Genomic DNA, 8,468 nt, shown 5'->3' with positions numbered 1-8,468 from the left:
CAACCTCACGGCACACAGGCCCTGCTGGGGTCTTCCACAGATACCGGTGAACTTGGCTTTGTAAGTGATCCTCCTGTCTAGAACCTCTTTGCACCGATAATTTGTACTCTGCAGTTCAGCCCTGAAATCATCTTTAACTGTTTCACAGCTCATCTGAGTCTAGGGCCTCCCTGTCGCCCCCACAGCGCTCAGCTGAGCCAGCAGTTATTTAGCTAAAGCAATCATTCTTAACAGTTCTGAACTCATGGATACATCTGGAAAATTGATGAAACCTATGAGATCCCACCCGCGGCAGGGGAGGGGGGAAAATCAATGCCTGTTTGCGCATATACACAAAACCTTCAGCATCTCTGCAGACCCCCTAAAGTGCATTCACGAAGAATGAACTTCATGAATCAAGAGAGTTAAGAACTGCCTCAGTGAGGGTAGAGGAGAACTTTATCCCTGCCCCCAAGAAATAGTACCGCATGATTTTTAATCAACTTGAAAAGACTGGGGCTAATTTGTGTACACCCATCTGAAGTGGCCAGAGTGTGCCAACCCTCAAGAGGGGACACAGCTCATAGTCTGCTGTTGGCTGCATGGCATCCCCTCAGTTGGGTGCCTACGATGTGCTGGGTACTCCACTGGCCACAAGGGATACAGACTAGAGCAGGACCCTGTCCTGGACCCCTGGGAGCTCAAGCAGATGTGTCAGCGATGACCACTCCAACATGGTCAACACTATGGTGGAGCCGTGCAGAGGTCCCGTGGGAACAAGGTAAGGACAGGGAGGTGAGGGAAGGATTCTTGGGAGAGAGAGTTTCAGTGGAAAGAAGATCAGGTGTCTTTCCTCTGGGGAGGAGAGAAACATCCCTGATGGAAGGAACATGAGCAAAGACCCAAATGCAGGCCAAGTGACATGCTGGGAACTCTAAGCAGGTTGGCATCACTAGAGCAGCAGTTTCCAACCAGGGTGATTTTGCCACTCAACTCCCTACCCCTCACCAGGGACGTCTGGCCAGGTCTGGAGACATTTCTGGTTGTTACATCCAGTAGGAAGGTGTATCTAGTAGGTAGAACCCAGGACTGCTGCTAAACATACTTCAGTGCCCAAAACAGCCTGTAACAACAAAGAGTGATCTGGTCCACAATGCCAATAGTGTTGAGAAGCCTGCCTCAGGGGATGGAGTGTGAATGGGGGAGCGGCAACCTGTATGGGAAACCAATATTCCTGTACCCAAGGAGCTGTTGCCATCAGGCCCTGCCGTCCCTAAAGCAGAGATACGAGACCTGTACCACCTCAGCAGAAGAAAAGAATGGGTGAGGTCTAATCCGTACAGTGAAAATATAAATATATTCTTAGAGCCAGCTTGACGTCTGCACTCACACCTCAGTTGTGTTTGCTGAGCAAGACTCTGCGGTACCTGACACCAACGGAAAGTAACCTGGAGGTCAGGCTGGAGATGATTTGCACGCCCATCTCAGGGAGCAGCAGGTCACCCCAGTTATCCACGGGATTCGGTTCACCTGGTTAGTCCACAATGGGACACAGGGAGGAGAACCGCAGCTGTTACCAAGGGCTGCCTGAGATCAGACGTGATAACCACCGACTGGTGAACTCTCTCTGCAACCCCAAGAACATTTCCTTCAGGAATAAGAAGCTCCAGGTATAAATGTGTCTCTACAGTGAGTTCCCAACTCTAGGAACAGGGGAACAAGTTCCTCAAAAGAGCTGCCAGGAAATGCAAATCAAAACCACAGTGTACAAGGATATATTGTACAAGGCGGGGAATACAGCCAATATTTTATAATAACTACAAGTGGAGTATAACCTTTAAAAATTGTGATTCACTATGTTTTACACCTATAACTTACATAATACTGTACATCAACTATATCTCAATAAAAAGAAAAGCCAAAATGAGGAGTGGCCATCATCAAAAAGTCTACAAATAATAAATGCTGGAGAGGGTGTGGAGAAAAGGGAACCCTCCTACACTGTTGGCAGGAGTGTAAACTGGTGAAGCCACCATGGAAAACGGTATGGAGGTTCCTTAAAAAACTAAAAATAGAGCTACCATATGATCCAGCAATCCCATCCCTGGGTATAGAGTCTGAAAAAACAAAACTCTAACTGAAAAAGATACACACACCTCAGTGTTCACAGCAGCAATGTTTACAATAGCCGAGACATGGAAACAACCCAAGTGACCATCAACAGACAACTGACTTAAGAAGATATGGTGTGTGTGTGTATACACACACACACACGCGTGCGCACACACACACACACATTCAGTGGAATACTACTCAGCCATTAAAAAAGAACAAAATACTGCCATTTGCAGAAACTTGGATGAATCTAGAGAATACTATGCTTAGTTAAGTCAGAGAAAGACAAATGTTATATATCACTTACATGTAGAATCTAAAAAAATAATACAAATGACTATATAAAACAGAAACAGACTTACATAGAAAACAAACTTATGGTTAATAAAGGGAAAGGTAGTGGGGAGGGAAAATTAGGAGTATGGGATTAGCAGAGTCACACTGCTGTATATAAAATAGATAAGCAACAAGGATTTACCGTACAGCACTATATTCAATATCTTGTAATAACCTCTCATGGAATATAATCTGAAAAAAATAACTGAGTCACTATGCTGTACACCTGGAAATAACACAATATAAATCAACTATAGTTCAATTAAAAAACCAAAAATGCTGCCAGGAAGCAGGGGTCACAAAATCCACAAAATCGCAGGAGCAGCATCTCACTGAGGGGTTGCTGAAAGTTGCTTGGAAAAGACACAGGCTAATGGGAGCAACCATTACCAAATGTCACCAATTCACCAGCCAGGGCTGGTGCATCTGAGAGCTGCACAGAAGTCAGTGCTTCCAAAGCCTCTGGTGGAAATCCCCGCCGACACGGCCGGACAGAGCGCCTGCTTGCAGGCACTTGTGTATCAGAGCTCTCGGACCCCACTCTAGCATGAGCCACCTTAGACATCTTTGGAAAAAACATCATGGGTTTCCAGCATGTCCACCACTGAGAGGAAAAGCCAGGTCCCCGCCAACAAATTTCACCAGGGAATGGTCTAGAAACTCTGGGTTAGCTGGGGAGACTTGAATTGTCAGCTCATGCTCAGAACCTGGGTAGAAGAGATGGCTTGGGGTGAGATGGCATTCTGAGATACCATGGCTGACAGTTATGGCAAGAAACAAACAAAACACTACCTTCTCCTCTCCCAACCCCAATGTGACACCCAGATGCGCTAGGCTGGTGTGGGAAATCAGCTGAGACAGGGAAAACAGAACACAATAAGGCCATTTCTTCTGAAACAAACTGGACCTTCAGTTTCCACTAGACATCCCCTAACTCACCCCTCCAGGGAAGCACTTGCACGTCAGTTGCCTCACTCTCTGGGCACAGAGCACCATTAACTTAAAAAATGTATAAACTGTTGTGGTAGAGACAGGTCCTCAGGCATGGTGCTAGGGAAAGGGTAGTTTGGGCTCCATTTATGGAAACACACTGGGCACTCACAGGCTGTGAACTTCCCCAGTGGAATCTTTTGAAAAGGCTTCTCCTTCCATCTGGCAATCCCACCAGCAGCAGACATGTGCCCTGGGAAATGTAGCTCGGAAATTCCATCTGCCAAATACCAGCACTATTTACATCTCAGCTTACTCTTGACTTGGGGTCCCTTCCGTGAAGTCTTTTCAGGATGGAGCCCACAGCTCTACCTCTGGACCCTATTTTTAAATATCCTGTGATCTAATTATTTTTACAACCAAATTTTCATTTGACTGTTGGGTGTCCTCTGGGACCATGTAATTACCCCGGCCCTATTTGCAGGTTTAAGTGCACGGCTCCAAGGTTGTCTGAATACAGGAAAAGGTTTTGTTGTGCGTACGTGTGCATAATGCCTTCATTGCCAAGTCATTCCTAAATCGTTAACCAGTTTAAAGACGTGTTCCATAAAAACCTTCTTCTGGGCTCCATCCAAGGCTGCGGAGCCAGCATGATCCTGGATGGATATTTCAGGAAGGTGAGGAGCAACCGCAAAGAACCGCTGTGCCTAATCATGGCACTTTTCCGGATATTGCAGGAAAATTGCGACCAAAAATACCTCTTGAGGACAGGATGACCGCACGGCCGGGGGCCGACCGGCGGTGTCAAGGTGTTTGGTTTTTCCAAGAATGGCATAGGAGACTCAGAGTTTCCCTTGGAAAGGAGAGTGGATGCCAGGGGAAGCGCTGGCGGTGTAGAAGATAAAGCAAGCTGCCGTGCAAGAACAGCTACCACGGGGCCGTGGTGTGATGGGCAGCACCGCACAGTCAAGGGCAGCATGTGGCAGCACACGGATCTGGGTTCAAACCCCAGCTCTGTGCCTTCCTGGAAGTGTGGCCTTGGACCAGCTAATGAATGCCAGTTTTCTCGCCTGTAAAAATCAAGATCCTTGTGCAGGGAACAAAGAAGACTGTAGATGTCAAGTATTTAGCACAGCAGGTAGTAAACACTTTGAGAATTGGTAGGTGTTAAAAGTATTATTATTATCATAATTGTTTTCTCATGATTAATTCCTGATATCTGCAGAGTGTTTTAGAGTTTGCAAAGGGATTTCCTATTCATTCTTTCTTCTCTTTTTTTTTTCCAGAAAATCTAACTAGGTAATTTATTCATGCAATTTAAAAAAAATCAAAGCAATATAAAAACACACCATGAGAGTCTAGCCCCATCTCTGTGTCTGTCCTCCCTTCCTCACTGCTGCCCCTTCAGGCAACCACTTTCTTTAGCTTCTCCTGTATCCTCCAGCACTCCTTTATGCACATAGAATACGCATGTATTCAGGTACTTCCCCTTCTCCTATGCAAAGGTAGAATTCTATTTACACTATTCTATTCCCTGATGTCTTTACCTTACAATAAATCTCTCACAACTACATCGTATTCCATGGTGTGGTTCTATCCTAGATCTTTTAACCAGCCCCCTCTGAGTGGACTCTTGGGCTGTTCCCAATGCCGACCTTCCATTACTCCTGACACTGCTGCAGTGAAGACCCTCATCCATCGTCATTTTGTACAAGAACAGGCACACTCTGAGAATGAACAGAATAAATAGTGAGATCATCGACTCAAAAGGCATGAGCATCTGTGATTCTGATCGATGTTGCCAACTGCTCCCCATCAGGATTGTACCATTTTGCATCCTCTCTGGCAACAGACCGGAGTTTGACAAAGGGACAGTCCTTCGGCACTCTTTTCATTGTTTCTTCTGCTGCCCACCTCCATGTCTCCAAATGTTATGCCAAGTCACCATTTCTTTTCTTTTACCATTTTAACCATCTTTAAATGTACACGTCAGCGGCATTAAGTCCATTCACAACATCGTGCAACAATCACTCCTATCCATCTCCAGAATTCTTTCATCGTCACACACTGGAGCCCTGTGCCCATTAAATAATAACTCCCCATTCTTCCTTCTTTCCATCCTGTCTGTCCAGGCACTTATCCATGTAGCATGGTTTGAAGGGAACCAAGTCCCCTGCCAAGCCCCCTGGAATACTCCCACTTGCTCTCAGAACCATAACATTCCTTCAATACTAATAGAACAAAGACTTTCATTGTATTATGAAAAAATCAGCCTGGTAGGAAAAAAAATTGCCCTGGAAGAGGAAACCAAAATCTTAAAATTACACAGAATCTGGTGCGTAACTCATTTCTATATGCAGCTTTCCATGCAGGTTGGGGTGAAGGATGCTGCAAAGGGGAGTGCTGATGGTGTAACTCATGGACAGCATGTGGGGTCCAGGGCTCAGAAAGGGAAGGCTGGGTCAAATGACACATTTATCTGCTTACTCCACTAAGGACAAGGCCTGGTTGTCAGATAGAGAAGGGTGAAGTCTATTTTTGCATCAGGCAAGCACTTTGTTTCCTAAGCCCTACAGTCCTGTAGGCATCTCCCTAGCAGGACCACCCTCACCCCAGACTCCCCAGCCTTGTCAAGATTCCTCGTTCCAAGCTCCAGACTGCCCCAAGATCACAAGCCAGAGGCGCTGGAGGGTAGAGAGAGAACAAGTGACAGTAAGCAGAAGCGGTACTAACTGAGATCATGAAGGTGAAGTGCTTAGCAAAGGGGTGGGCATGGTGCCCATCAATGTTCAGTAAACGGTGATGATGATGCAGACGATGAAGATAATGATAATGTAAATAATAGACAAGCCTCCTCCAGTACCGGCTGCTTGACTGGCAGCTCAGCTCCTAACTGCTGCAGCTGCTAACTTCCTTATTCTGACCTAGAACTTGTCCCCTCCAGTTCCCACCCATGGATCTTAGCTCTATTTCTTGAGCCACCCAAGATCTGATTGCCCTTCCTGATACACACACCACCTCGCAGTGGGCTGAAGAGAGTGGTGATGGTCCGTTCTGGCATCTCCTCTTCTTCAGCTGGAACATCCCATCATCCTTCAGACATCTTTCATAAAACTTGGTTTCTAGAGCCTCATCAAATGTTTTGACAGACTGAAACAAGGGAGGCAAGGAGAGAGCGGTTCCTGCCTCATGAAAGGGGGATGGAACACAGCTAAGAAGCAGGTAGAACTTGATGGACCCAGAGACTGACGGAACAGGATCAAAAGTGAGGGACTCCTTGAGTCAGAGACTCAAAGAAATGGGTCCTCAAGTCTCACTCCAGAGTGGAGACCCACGAGGGCACCAGAACCAGGTCAGCGCTGGGCCAACGGAATGCCAGAACTTGATTGGGTTCCAGGACTGAATCCCTGGAGATTCTGTTATTTAAGTGTGTCACTTCTGAGTTTCACCTCACGTGAGCCCATCTAAGCAGGGTATTAGGGAGGCTCACGACACCCTCTCAAGGCCACCCTCTCTATCTTTAGGTGGAGAATTCAGCTGGGATATGATGACTTTGGACGCCACATTCCAGGGGCCAAGTCTCACCTTGACCAGAATAACTCTCTCTGGCTGCCCTGTGATGAGCTGGTTGCAGGTCAGGACAAAGTAGAGGAGCAACGGGCCTTAGAACAGCAGGGAGACGCTGAGGACAGCTCTCCTCTCTTCCCCTGGAAATCCCTGCAGACTCCACAGCCCGTCGGGGAGGGACGGCATCAGCATCAAGTCCACTAATCGACAGTGGTTAATAGTTGGCAGATCCCTGGTGCTGAACTCCAATTCGATTATATGTCTGTGCCCATTTTTTCAGTCCTATGTGATTTTTCAGCTTAAATTATCCAAGTATATATTCAATGCTGCAACTCAGTAGCTTAATTTCCTAAACATTCATTCATTCCTCTCCATGGAGAAAATCTCCTCCACCCATTATCCATCCTCCCTCACATCAATCACTCTTTCCTTCTAAAAACCTCCCCAGAGCAAATGGCACACCAACATCCCCTTTTCTGTGAATCCCCGCAACAATGTCAAGAATGAAGGGAGAAGTTGTCTTTGATGCACGGAACACAGCACCAAGAAAGGAAGTTCATGGCCACTGGTGTCCTCTCTAAGGGTGTCACCACACAGCCGTGTGCAGAGAGCCATCATTGGCTCCTTACTTCTCCCAGTTCACTGACCACAGGGTCAAGCAGCCAACGGCAATATGCCTGGTCAGTGGAACAGTCTCCCATTATGTCAGCAGCATGCCAGGACAGATCCAGGTGGCACAGAGTCGGGACCAGGGAGGATTCTGCTTCACAGTGCACGGAGGTAGAGGCCAAGTTCAGGTTCTGTGTTTTGCCCTGACCCCAGCTGGAGGATATGTGCGGCTGCACATATCCAGCCTTGCTCCCTCCCAGGTTGTGGCTGTAAGTTCTTCCCAGCAAAGTAGCATCTTTATTGATGCTGCCCAATTTTTCTCCCCATCCACCTTCTCTTTTCTTTTTTGGATGGTAGCAACTGCCTGAGTTGGCTCTTATGAGTCAATTCCACCTACTTTTGGTCAAACTCCACTCCTAGCTTGGTGATCTTCCAAGACAAATGCAGAAGCCACAGGAGGCTGGAGAGGTGCCCTGGAGGAGAGTTGCCCAACAGAACTTCAATTAATTTCTCGAGATGCCATCAGGACCTCCAACATGGGAGCAGAGTTCGGTGTCCAAGCCTGGCAGGACACTTGGCTGGCATCCTGTGTAGACATTTAGGATGTCAAGGCCTCTTTACCTCTGCCTTTTAACATGAGAACCGATTCCTGATTCCAACACTTATATACACACAAGAGAGACAAAGCTTTTGACTTCCATATATCTCCTAAAGTCAAGGGGCAGAATGAAAGGAAAGTGAGAGAGGAAGTGAGGATGGCAGAGGCAGAAGCAGAGAGAAAGGTGGGTGAGGCCAACTGCAGAAGCAGAGAGCACATCGTTTCAAGTCTGGCTCTGGTCCACCTCTCATACTCAGACACTTAACTCTGCTCACCCCACATCCTCAAACGTAGGCTCTCCTTGTCCCCAGCATCCACAGTGGCTCTAGGATTT

General features: G+C 47.0%; 1 pseudogene; it reads left to right on the top strand.

Moving 5' to 3' along the window:
• The first annotated feature begins 1,523 nt into the window (after window positions 1-1,523).
• Window positions 1,524-8,468, top strand: part of LOC105092499 (E3 ubiquitin-protein ligase RBBP6-like) — a 48,809-nt pseudogene continuing 41,864 nt past the window's right edge.

This window comes from Camelus dromedarius, chromosome 8, assembly GCF_036321535.1.
Source record: "Camelus dromedarius isolate mCamDro1 chromosome 8, mCamDro1.pat, whole genome shotgun sequence".
NCBI classification, from domain to species: Eukaryota; Metazoa; Chordata; class Mammalia; order Artiodactyla; family Camelidae; genus Camelus; species Camelus dromedarius.
The sequence above is the reverse complement of the archived record's forward strand: the minus strand, read 5'-3'. Positions and strand labels throughout refer to the sequence as shown.